At 51.1% G+C, this 12,691-nt stretch overlaps 1 protein-coding gene across 2 annotated transcripts in view; it reads left to right on the forward strand.

Annotated features, from left to right (window-relative positions):
• Positions 1-12,691, forward strand: part of Slc44a2 (solute carrier family 44 member 2 (CTL2 blood group)) — a 34,843-nt gene that overhangs the window by 342 nt on the left and 21,810 nt on the right. The gene's annotated exons all lie outside the window — the stretch shown is intronic.

Raw genomic sequence — 12,691 nt, forward strand, 5'->3', positions numbered from 1 at the left:
TAGGATCCTCAAGCTTGCTCCCTTCCTCCTGAGCGATGGGCCGAGGAGTACGGCGCATGCTCCTCCCCTGGAGGTCCCGTTATCCGGGCGGATTAGGTGGTGGGCGGGGGAGGGGAGGTGCGGCGGTCGTAGCTTCGGGTGTGGGCAAGAACAGGGCCCCGACCTCTCCACATGTCCCGTCTCCTCAAGAGCCCAATGTTCTCTGCATCTCTGCCGTTTACATCCAGAAGTAGCGATCCCAAGCTTTGGTGGGGAAACTGAGGCAAGGTTGGACGCACCTGTCTACTGGAGTTGGGCGCTCATCCTGTCAGGGAAGGGCAGAAACGAGGGTGCCTTAGATGAGGGACAAGCTGGGAGCAATTCGGAAACTTTCTCTGCCTAAGCGGATTATTGCAGGTGTCTGTAATTTTAAGGGGCCCGGGAGACCGGGACCCGTGAGGTCTGAGGGCGGCCTCAGCTACTTGAAGCTGGGGGTGGGGCCAGGATGCGGCTTTCTCACCCCGCCCGACTCCGGATTCCCACGGACCGGGTGTTGAACTCTGAGCCTCCTTCCTCTTATCTATTTTGGGTTCCCTGGGCCCAAATCTGTCATGAGCCTTAAGTGGCATGGCTGAGGCTATTGCAGGGGGGCTCTATCCCTCCCCCGATCTCCTACTTTGTGTGACAGGAACTTCCTGGAAACTGCTAGACGCTAGAGTCTTGGGGAGTGGGCCGGAAACGGCTCAAAAATAACTAGAAAAGCAAGTAGGCTCTCCCTGAGCCTCCTCCTCGTTCCCCATACTGTGCCCTAAAGAAAAACGTGAATGGGCAGATGAGAGAGGCTGCGACCCACCCTGCCCAGCCTAAAGGACCTGGCCTCCCAGGGACCTCCTGGGGTGCCTGAAGTTGCCAGCCCCTGACCACCAGAGAGGCTCGCTGCCTGAAGCCCAGGCTCTGGGGTCGCTGGTGCTGTGCAAGTCTTGGGTGTGGCTGGCTGTCTCTGGTGTGGGAATCTCAGTCTGGGAGCCTGAGTACGCTTGGGTATCGCACCTGAGGGTATCGTTGGTCTTCTTGAAGTATGTTTGGAATAAGAATGGGGCAGAGGGAACAAAGATATGATTTGCCCAGGCTTGAATTTGGCCAAAGGGTGAGACTGTTTTTATGTGTACACGTGGGGGGCGGGTGCAGAGGGAAGCTATATATTGTGCTAGGGTGGAACTCAGGTCCTCGCGCCTGGTCAATAAACCATGGGACTGAAAGCTGGTGGTTCTTTTGTGTTGAGTGAGAACTGGAACCCAGATGGTGTCGCGCATGCTCAGAAAGCACTGGGGGGGTGGTGGCGGTGGAACCCAGGGCCGGGACTTCAAGGTCTCGCGGATGCATTGCTGAAACCCAAGGCCTCAAGCATGTCCCGCAAGTGTCTGGGTCTAGATCTCATTCTGCTGCTCAGCCAAACACCCCCAATTTCAGACCTCCAAGAATGGAACGAACCTTTCACAGGCAATGGTCTGCCAGGGGACACAGCAGTCCACTAAGCAGAGAAACCCCAGACTGCGTGGGAGTGGACAAGAGAATGAACGTGTAATTGTAGGTTGTTAAGGTTGTAGAGCAACCGGCAAGACGTCCTGCGTGGAAGAGGCACTAGGGGCTATTTTAGGAGATGATGCTGGAGAGGGAAGGCCGGTGAGATGAATGGAGACGTGTCTTCCAGGCAGAAGGAACAGCAAACAAACCACAAGCTTGCTTAACATTTTCCTCTGCAAGACTTGGGGAGCCTGTGAAAGAGACCTACCTGCCTTCCAGGCCTCCATCCTACTTGGCTGCTTGCAAGTCGAATTTTTCTCTTCCTTCCTCCCTCCCTCTCTTCCTCCCTCCCTTTCTTCCTTCTTTATGGATACTAAGGATTGAATGAACCCTGGGCCTCAAGTATGCAAATTGTTGGCATGAGTCTTGCTGTGTAACTCAAATAGCCTTAAACTTGGCCTTCCCTTTGTGCCTCAGCCTTTACGAGTAGCTGGGATTTCAGGTCACCATGCTGTACTGTATATAGGCAGGATCTTGTTTTGCCTGTAACTTAGCCCACCTCACCAAAGATGAAAAACCTGGACTTCGTAGACATCCCCATAACATTTCTGCAAAAATAGTTTAAGGTTTCTCTCTAAATTCACAGTGTAGCCAAATGACTAATCCTCTTCCCTTCGACTTCGGAATTTTGGGATTATAGATGTGCACCACCACACCCAGGTTATTCAGTGCTGAGGAAGGAACCCAGGCTTTCCTGTGTGCTGGATAAGCACTCTACCAGTTGGGCTACAGCTCAGTGTCAGACTGCGCTTGGACACAATGGCTAATCCTACGTACGAGTAGTGACTTCCCATTCGTCACTGTGCCCAATGGGAATGGCTTCAGATAGACCCAGCTTCAAATCAAGGTTCTGGTTTTTTTTTTTTTTTTTTTTGGTTTTTTGAGACAGGGTTTCTCTGTGTAGCTTTGTGCCTTTCCTGGGACTCACTTGGTAGCCCAGGCTGTCCTTGAACTCACAGAGATCCGCCTGGCTCTGCCTCCCAAGTGCTGGGATTAAAGGCGTGCGCCACCACCGCCCGGCCTGGTTTTTGTTTTTTATTTGTTTGTTTGTTTGTTTGTTTGTTTGAGACAGGGTTTCAGGGTTTCTCTGCATAGCTCTGGCTGTCCTGGAACTTACTCAGTAGACCATGCTGGCATGGAACTCATCTGCCTGCCTCTGCCTCCCAGTGCTGGGCGCCACCACTTCCTGTTAAGGTTCTGATCTTTACATGCTCTATGACTCTGGGTGACTGGATGAGCTCTCTGAGCCTGCATCATTATGCATAAGGCTAATGGTTGGTTGTCTTTTGACACTGGATCACAGGTAGTGCAGGCTGGAATTGAACTCACTACTTAGCCAAGAATGACCTTCAATTTATCATCTTGCTCCACCTTCCAAGTGCAGAGATGACAAGCATGTGCCACCATGCCTAGCTAGACTGGTGTTTTCAATATCTGGGAAGGCCTTGTGTGGTCAGGTGACCCTGGGGCTGGTGTCATGGAGGACATAGCTTATCTATGAACTAATGAACAGGCACACCTATGTCAGGCAGAGTGAGGCATGACTGGGCAGGGCAGGAAGTGCCTTTCCCAGCAGATAACATGATTCTGGAAGAAGGTAGCAGGCTCCACAGGAAAGGGAAATGGCTCAGGGCCTGGCCCGTGTCTTTAATGGTACAGCCTTCCTGCCAGCCAAGCCTTGGTATAAGCAAGAGAAGATTCTAGAACTCAAAGCAGGGGAAACACATAGAAGCTTGGCTGAAAAGCAGACTTCTTTGGCTGGGTTTGTAGCTATTGGCACAGCTCTTGCCAGGCATACACGGATCTCCAGGTTTCAGCCCCAGCACCTCCTGAACCAGGTGGTGGTGTCCCAGCTCCCAGGAGGCGGGGGCAGGAGGATTAGAGCTCAAGGTCATCGTTGGCTACACATGAGTTTGAGGCCAGCCTAGGCTGGATGAAAGCCTGTCTCCAAAAAATTAATTAATTAATTAATTAATTAATTAATTAATTAAGGACCTGATCAGATAGCTCAGTGGTTGTGAGTGCGAAATGCACTGGCAGAGGCCTGAGTTTGATTCACAGCACCCGAATGGCAGCCACCACCTGTAACTCATTCCAACTCTATCGGCTTTCACATCCTCCTCCAAGTGCACCACACACTTGAACACAAATAAAAATAAAGAAATAAAAGCTGGCTGTGGTGGTGCACATCTTTAGTTCCAGCACTGGGAAGCAAGCAGATCTCTGTGAGTTTGAGGCCAGCCTGGTCCACATAGTGAGTTCCAGGACAGCCAGGGCTCAGCAAGTGTTCTTAACTACTGAGCCATGTGCTCAGCCTCATGATGATATTTTATAACACACATGATATGCTTTGATCATATTCACCCGTCACCCCCTCTCGTCTCCTCCCACTCCTTCTGATCCCTCTCTCTTTCCAGCCAGTCCCTTTTACTCTGTGTTTTTTCACTCTGTAGACCAAGCCGGCCTCAGATTCACAGAGATCCGCCTGCCTCCGCCTCCCAAATGCTGGGATTAAAGGTGTGCAACACCAGCGCCCGGCCCATGTATTTTCCGGTTTATGTATTTGTGTGTGTGTGTGTGTGTGTGAGAGAGAGAGAGACACACACACACACACCCCCAGTGAGTGGTGGGGGTGAGGAGTGAGGGCTGTGGGCTCCTCACCAGTGGCCACATCACTGAGGAAAATCTCTCCCTCCCCAGCAACGGTTGCTGCCTATCAATCCTCAGAGGGGCAGGGCCTGGCGAGTGCCCCCTATCCACATATATACTTTTGGGGGGGTGTGCTCATGTGTACATATGTAGAGACCACAGGTTGTCACCTGGTGTTTCCCTCTGTTTCGCTTTCGTAAGATTTTAAAAATACATTTACTCTTGCATTGTGTGTGTGTGTGTGAGGACAGGCCGTGGAAGTGAGTTCACGTCTTTCACAGCGTGAGTTTGGAGGATGGTGCTCAGGGCATCAGGCCTGGCAGCAAGTGCCTTTGTTGTTGAGCCTTCCAGCTCGCTAACTTATTTCCTGAGGCAGTGTCTGTCCCTAAGCCTGGTACAGTTTTCACCCCCAGCTTTTATGTGGGGACTGGGGACTGGAACTCGGGTCCTTATGCTTCAGGCTAAGGCTTTTACCCACTAAGCTGTTTCTCTGGGACTCCCCCACCCCCACCCCCACCCCCGACACATCTATATCTTTTTAGACTCATCATTTTTTATTTAATGTGCATGGGTATTTTGCCTGAATGTGTGTCTGCCCCACGTGGATGCTTAGTGCCCACAGAAGTCAGACGAGGGTGTTGGGTCCTCTAGACCTGGAGTCGTGGAGGGCTGTGAGCCACTGTGTGGTGCTGGGAGGGGGTCCTGTGCAGGAGCAGCCAGGGCCCAGTGAAACGCAGTGTAGCAGCCTGGGGAGCTGGCTCGGTGTCAGATCACTGGCTGCTCCTGCAGAGGACCCTTCCTTTCCCAGCGCCCACGTGGTGACTCACAACCGGGGACCTGGTTCTCTCTTCTGACCTCTGCAGGCACCAAGCTCGTGTCTTGTGCACAGACGTAAGACGAGCAGGCAAGACACTCGTGTAAAATAAAACGAATAGACCTAATGTAAACATTTTGGGCAGGCAGTGATGGCGCACGCCTTTAACCTTTAATCTCAATGCTTGGGAGGGATCTCTGGGAGTTCAAGACCAGAGTGTTCAAGAGTGAGTTCTAGGACATCCAGGCTACACAGAGAAACTCTGTTTGGGGAGGAGGAGGGCGATAAAAACAAAACAACAACAGAAAATTGTTTAAATATATACTTTTTAGCTTTGTCCAAGGAGGAGACTAGCCCTGCTTTGCTGGGGAGGAACAATATGCAGTTTTGTTACCGTGTGAATTAGAGTGTGGGAGGGGAAACTAGAGGTGTGGGAGAGACCCCGGGGTGAGGCAGTGCGACATTCCTTTCCTCCACCCCAGCACCAAGATCACGGTGCTTAGGAGACAGAGGGTTACAGATTTGCTGGGTCTGTAGCTGGAGACAGCATCTGGAGGGAGAGAGAGATACTCACCTCTCCCGGTACAGGAAGTGAGGGTAAGGGCCTGCCTTTCTGGTTTTTTGTTTTGTTTTGTTTTTTCTTTTCTTTTTGTTTAATTCTGAATTGAAGTGTCTGTGTGTGTTTGGGACAGGTTCTCTAGCAGCTCAGGCTGCTCTCAAACAGGACTGGCTTTGAACTCCTAACCCACTTCCCTTCACCTTCTGACGGCTGGGGTGAGAGGCGTGCAGCTCCCTGCCCCGCTGGTGTGGTGCCCAGGAGGAGGAAGGACCCAGGTTTCTCAGCATGCAAAGCCAGTGAAGCCCAGGCTCCGCCCATGACACCTGTAGCTTTTATTGTACTCATTTATTTATTTGTTTGTTTATTCATTTGTTCGTTTTCTGAGACAGGTTCTCTCTACTTAACCCTGGGTGTCCTGGAGCTCAACATGTAACCAGACTGGCCTCGAACTCACAGAGATCTGACTGTCTCCACTTCCTGAGTGCTGGGATTAAAGGCATGCGCCACTATGCCCAGCTTTTAATTGGCTAATTAATTATTAATTTTTTGGGAGAAGCTCAGGCTGGTCTAGGATTCACTCTGCAGCCTCAACTGGCCTCAATTTTACCATCCTCCTGCCTCTGCTACCCGAGTGCTGGGATCGCCAGCCACCTGGCCCTTTCCTCCATCCTTCTCTCTTCATACCTTCACTGCATGGGCACTGCCCCCAAATCCTTGTCAGAAGGACTTGTCTGAGCGGCTGAGATTTCCATTTTGTAGGCCAGGCCCAGACTCCTGGGAAGGCAGGGGCTGTGTAGGCGAGGCCTTGGACACTGGAGCCCTTGACTTAGCCAGTGTTTGGGAGTTGTGGGGGTTGGGTGTCACTTGATATCCTGGCAAAAGCATTATGACAGGCTGCCTGTGTGGGTTTCCTTATCTCCCCCACACTGCTTGGGTGGATGAGCCCTCATGCCCAGCCTGGCGGGACCTTCCACACTGTCCCCACAGGCCAGCCTCCCCCTCCCCCGCCACCATTGCCGCTCCCTGAGACTTGGTCTGGTTTCTTTTGCTCTTAGCCTCAACAGAAGACTAGGTAGATTACACAAAACAAGGGTTAGCGTCCAGCTTGCTCCAGGGTCACGGGCCTTTATCTGATGGTTTTCTGGCTAGAAGAGATCCAAGAGTCGGGGAGCTACACATATGTGTGCTGTTTTTGTTCTTACTGTGACTAGGGCTCGAACCCAGGGCCACTGCCATGGGGGGCAAATGCTCTCCCTTAGAGCCACAGCTTCAACTGCTCACTGGGGGATTCTCAGCAGGAGTTCCACCACTGAACCACACCCCCATACCTTACTGAGGGATTGTCTTAGTTAGGGTTACTGTTGCTGTGATGAAACCCCATGACCAAGAGCACCTTGGAGAGGAAAGGGTTGATTTGGCTTTCATATCCTGAATCACAGTCCACTGACAGAAGCTGACTTCAGGAACTCACTGAAGAAGGAACTCAAAGCAGGCAGGAATCTGGAGGCAGGAGCTGATGCAGAGGCCTTGGAGGGGAGCTGCTCACTAACTTGTACCTCATGGCTTGCTCAGCCTGATTTCTTATAGAATCCAGGATCACCAGCCCAGGGATGGCACCACCCACAATGGGCTAGACCCTCCCCCATCAATCACTAGTTAAGAAAACGCCCTACAGCCAGATCTTACAGAGTCTGTATTAGGATTCTCTAGAGTGTAGAGTAACAGAAGTTACAGAATGAACTTCTCTATATGCGTACAAGGGGGATTTATTGGAATGACTTACAGGCTGCAGTCCAGCTAATTCAACAATGACTGGCTGTGAACAGAAAGTCCAAGAATCCAGTCGTTGCTCAGTCCACGCGGCTGGATGTCTTAGCTAGTCTTCAGTATACACTGGAATCCCAGAGAAGTCAGCTCCGATGTCTGTGGAGGAGTGGACTTTCCAGCACAGTAAGATCAAGCAATGGAAGAGCAAAGTCTTCCTTCTTCCATGTGCTTTCACAGACGTCCAGCAGAGCTCTCGATCCAGATTAGATCTGGGTTAAAGGTGTGTCTTCCGACCTCAAAGATCTGAATCAGAAGTGCATCTTCCAGCTGGGCAGCAGTGGCACACACTTTAATCCCAGCACTCAGGAGGCAGAGCCAGGCAGATCTCTGTGAGTTCGAGGCCAGCTTGGTCAACAGATCGAGATCCAGGACAGGCACCAAAAGTACATAGAGAAAACCCTGTCTCGAAAAACCAGGCAAAAAAAAAAAAACAAAAAAAAAAAAAACAAACAAACAAAAAAAAAAACAAGTGCATCTTCCTATTTAAAATTAAGCAAAAAATTCCTCACAGGTATACCCTCTATTTTGGGGGGTTTAGTTCCAGATGTAGTTAAGTTGACAACCAAGAATAGCCATCAGAGAGGCGTTTTCTCAGCTGGGGTTCCCTCTTAGATGACTCTAGCTGTGTCAAGTTGACATGAAACTGGCCTGCACAGGGACACCAGGCAGATGCTCTACCATGGAGCCGCACCCCCAGCCCCTCAATGGTGGATTCCAGGCAAGGGTTCACTGCTGAGTCATGTGCTTGTGCTCTCTCTTTCTCTCTCTCTCTCTCTCTCTCTCTCTCTCTCTCTCTCTCTCTCTCTCTCTCTGTTTTGAGATAGGGTCTCACTAAGCTGACAAAGCTGACCTTTTTTTGGGGTGGGGTACAAGGAGAAATTGTTTATTTTGGATCACAGTTCCCGTCCATCCCATGGGGAGGGTGAGACAGCGGAGCCTGAGGTGGTCGCATGGCACCCACTGTGTGGGAAGAGAACGGTGGCCGCATTAGGAGTGGCCTTGCACTCTTCTGTGCTTGAACTTGTCGTCCCCCCTGCTCAGCCTCCTCAGTAGCAAGGGTGACAGTCTTGTGCCACCACCAGACCCAGCTCTATTTTAAAGCCACTGGGGCTCAACTCGGAGGCACACTTCACGTTTCCTAATCACCTCCCAAAGGCCCAACTGTCTGCACTTAGTCATTGTCTTAATACCTCCCAGTGGGGCCGGAGCTGCAGATGGACAGGCTGCATTCAAACCCACATGCAGGAGCTACCAGAGAATTGCCAGATTAGACACTAAAGGCCTCTGTCTATCCGATCTATGTCACTCACCAGCTGTGTCGATAAACCAAATGGCCTCAGTTTCCCTCCCCATCAAGTGGAATCATACTTACATTAGCTCTTTTGCTCTTTCTTTCTTGCTTGCTTGCTGGCCTCGAACTACAGAGATTCACCTGCCTCTGCCTCCCGAGTGCTGGGATTAAAGGTGTGCGCCGCTACTGCCGGTCTACATTAGCCTTTTCTTATTTTCATTTTATTTACCACTCTACCCCGTGTGTGTGTGTGTGTGTGTGTGTGTGTGTGTGTGTGTGTGTGTAGGAGAGAGAGAGAAAGAAAGAGAAAGAGAAAGAGGAAGATGGAGGGAGGGAGGGAGAGGAAGAGAACAGCGTCTAGCAAGCATCTGCGTGAGCAAGAGCTAGAGAGCAGCAAGCACCAGAGGAGGCCAGAGGTGTTTGATCCCCTGGAGCCAGAGCTACCGGAAGGAACTCAGAGTCTCTGTAGAACAGTGTGAGCTCTTACCTACTGAACTATGTCTCTAGTCTCCTCGTTGCTTTGCTGACAAAGTCGCACGTACTCAGGCAGCTTTTGAAAAAATTTTACCTTGCCTGGTATGGTGGGGCACGACTTTTAATCCCAGCACTCAGGAGGCAGAGACAAGTGATTCTCTGTGAGTTCTAGGCCAGCTGGTCTACAGAGCGAGTTCCAGAACAGCCAGGGCTATGTAGAGAGACCCTCTCAAAAGAACAGAAAAAAAAATTATTTATTGTATGCATGTTTGTAAGGCCGAGTGCAACCTGCAGGCCTCCGCTCCTCTGGGCCATCTCACCAGGCCAAGGATGGCCCTGATACATACTGTTTTCCTTTTGTGTGTCGTGTGAGCGTGGAGTACCAATGGCAACCCAGAAGCCACCTGTCACACTCCATTGATGACTGAGGTGACAGGCATGCAAAGCTATGCCTTGCTTGCTTGCTTCCTTCCTTCCTTCTTTCCTTCTTTCCTTCCTCCCTCCCTCCCTCCCTCCCTCCTTCCTTCCTTTCTTTTTTTTAAGGGTGTCATATGTAGTCCTGGCTGGTCAGGAACTTACTGAGATTGATGGTGTGTGTCACCATGCCCAGCATGTGCCTGGGTATAACACTATTTCTTGGGGAGAGGAGACACTACTCACCCCAGAGAGGGAGCCCACATGGACTAACTTGGCGAGCCAATGAGGTTTTTTTTTTTTTTTTTTTTTTTGGTTTTTCGAGACAGGGTTTCTCTGTGTAGCTTTGCGCCTTTCCTGGAACTCGCTTTGGAGACCAGGCTGGCCTCGAACTCACAGAGATCCGCCTGCTTCTGCCTCCCGAGTGCTGGGATTAAAGGCGTGCCACTACCACCCAGCATGCCTCACTTCTTAAATGGATTCTCAGAATTCGACCTGGGGTCTCCATGGTTGGTATCCAGGGCTCTTACCCTGTTAGCTGTAGCCCTAGCCAGTGACCTTGAACTTCCGATTCTCTGTCTGTTTCCCAGGGGCTGAGATGGCCAGCATCTACACCCTATTTATTCAACCCGGAGAATGGAGCAGGACTTCCTGCCTCCTAGGCAGGTGCTTGGCCACTTCCTCCTCCCCTCTTTCACGCTCACTTTCTGTTCTTACCATCTGGCATTGTGGTTGCGAAGACCCAGCCCTTTCCCATCCTGTAAGTATTGGATCAGCCTTCATGATCAGAAACTGTTAGCTTTTGCGGCTTCCCACCTTTCTCATCCCCAAGTAGCTGAGCTTAATGAGAGCGACTAGAACCCATTAGATGGGAACGTTCTGTTTTTTCCTGAGAGGCCTCAGTGCCAGGCCTGAGCCAAGCCCATTCTGGATGCCTTCTCTACATTTAAACAAAGTTACATTTATTTATAATGTGTGTGGGGGCTGCAGGCAAGCGCTGCTCACTTCATAGCATGCACACGGAAGTCAGAGGTCAGGAAAACTTACAGGAGTCAGTTCTTTGCCTTTAGTATGTGGGGCCTGGGGATGGAACTCGGGTCATCAGTCCTGGCGGCAAGCTCCTGTACTTCTGAGCCATTTCACCCCTCCCCGGGTTCTGAATTCTGTCTGAACCCGAGTTCCGTCTGTCCCTGAGAGGGAGCTGTCTGCTGCAAGGTAATAGACTCCCGCACACTCTCTCCCTGGATAGGCCTTTCGTTCTTGCTCCGTCACTCTCCATGGCTCCCGCTTGCCCGTCAATCCTAAATTGGGGTGGACACTTAGAGCTGGCAGGGATGGGTTTCCCCGGGGGAAGTGGATTGAAAGGTGTCAGCAATGTCTCTCCGTGCGGCTGTTCCCCTCGGCCAGGCATCCCAGTTGACACTAGAAACATCTAGTGCTCCCTTATCTTGCCTCCCACTTGCCCGGCCAGCCTTCCTATCAGAGACGCAGTTTCCTGGAGCTTCTTCATGCTTCTAGTTGTTTGAGGTTTTATATATTTGTATGATTAATTCCTGTGGAATTTGTCTGCCTCTGAGTCAGGGCTATTTTCTTCCACTTACATATCAAGCATACCAACTTAAACATTTTTGCTTTATCTGTGGACTGGAAATTTGTAGCTGAGTTTCACTCTCAGTTTACTATGTAGCTGAGGCCAGCCATCAACTCCAGGCCTTCCTAAAGGCACTGTTCTTCTTCTTCTTCTTCTTCTTCTTCTCCTTCTTCTTCTCCTTCTCCTTCTCCTTCTCCTTCTCCTTCTCCTTCTCCTTCTCCTTCTCCTTCTCCTCCTCCTCCTCCTCCTCCTTCTCCTTCTCCTTCTCCTTCTCCTTCTTCTTCCTCTTCTTCTCCTCCTCCTCCTTCTCCTTCTGCCCAGTTTTGGAGACAGAGTTTCTCTGTGTAGCCTGTAGCCTTGGCTTTTCTGGCCTCGAACTCACAGAGATCCACCTGCCTCTCCCTCCCGAGTGCTGGGATTGAAGGAGTGTGCCACCACTGCCCAGCGAGGGCACCTTCCTAATGCTGGTCACAGGTGTGTGACCCAGGCCAGCTTTAAATTCTTGGTGTGGTTTGGCTTCTGTTTTTGACAGTATCTCACTGTGTAACACTGACTGACTTAGCACTTGCTCTGTAGACCAGCTGGCCTGGAACTCACAGAGGTCCACTTGTCTCTGCCTCCAGAGCACGGGGATTAAAAGTGTGTGCCACAGTGGCCTGCTCAAAGTTTTAAAATGTTTAAAAAATATCTGTTTACTTTTACCTCATGTGCATGCACGAGTGCCTGCAAGTATATAGTACATATGTTCACCGTGTACCTGGTGCCCTGAGAGGTAGGAAGAGGTGTGTGTGTGTGTGTGTGTGTGTGTGTGTGTGTGTGTGTGTGTGTGTGTGGAGTTTCAGGAGGAGCTGTCGTGTGGGTGCTGGGAACTGAACTCCAGTCCTCAGCAAAAACAGCCAGCGCTTCCAACCCCTGAGCCACCTCTCCAGCCCCAAGTAGTTATTTTATTTCAGCCTGGGTTTAGCTATGCCACCCAGGATGGCCTCAGCTCAAGGCAGTCCTGCTTCGGCCTCTCAAGTGCTGGGGTTGACGCTTGTGGGACACCAAGCCCAGGATTAGGGGAAGAGGTCCCTGGGGATTGAACGTAGGGCTTTACAGGAATCAGACTGCTAAGCACTCGATCTCAAATAGAGGAACTGGATATGAAGCAAGACCCCTTGGGCTCAGCTCTGAGCCCAGCACCAAAGGAGCAGTCATCACCCTGCTGGGTCATGTTGAGAGACAGGGGTTTGCAAATGACCTTCCCAAGAATGAGATGACACTGAGGCCTCCAGCAGCAGGGCTCAGGTGAGCCCATGTGAGGGAGCCATGTGAGGGCTGTCATTGAGGATGTGGTGGTTGGGGACACTTTGTTTGACTGTCCACAGGGACTGTCTAGCTTGGAACAGAAGCAGCTTGTTGCCTGGGACCAATCTGCTCCGTCCACTGCTAAATCTGGGTGAGGGCTGCTCTTGAGGCTGCTGGGGGCTCCAGGAAACACAGGGTTTCTTTGAGAGTCCTGGTCAGCCT

Source organism: Peromyscus maniculatus, chromosome 7 (genome assembly GCF_049852395.1).
Source record: "Peromyscus maniculatus bairdii isolate BWxNUB_F1_BW_parent chromosome 7, HU_Pman_BW_mat_3.1, whole genome shotgun sequence".
Taxonomy (NCBI): domain Eukaryota; kingdom Metazoa; phylum Chordata; class Mammalia; order Rodentia; family Cricetidae; genus Peromyscus; species Peromyscus maniculatus.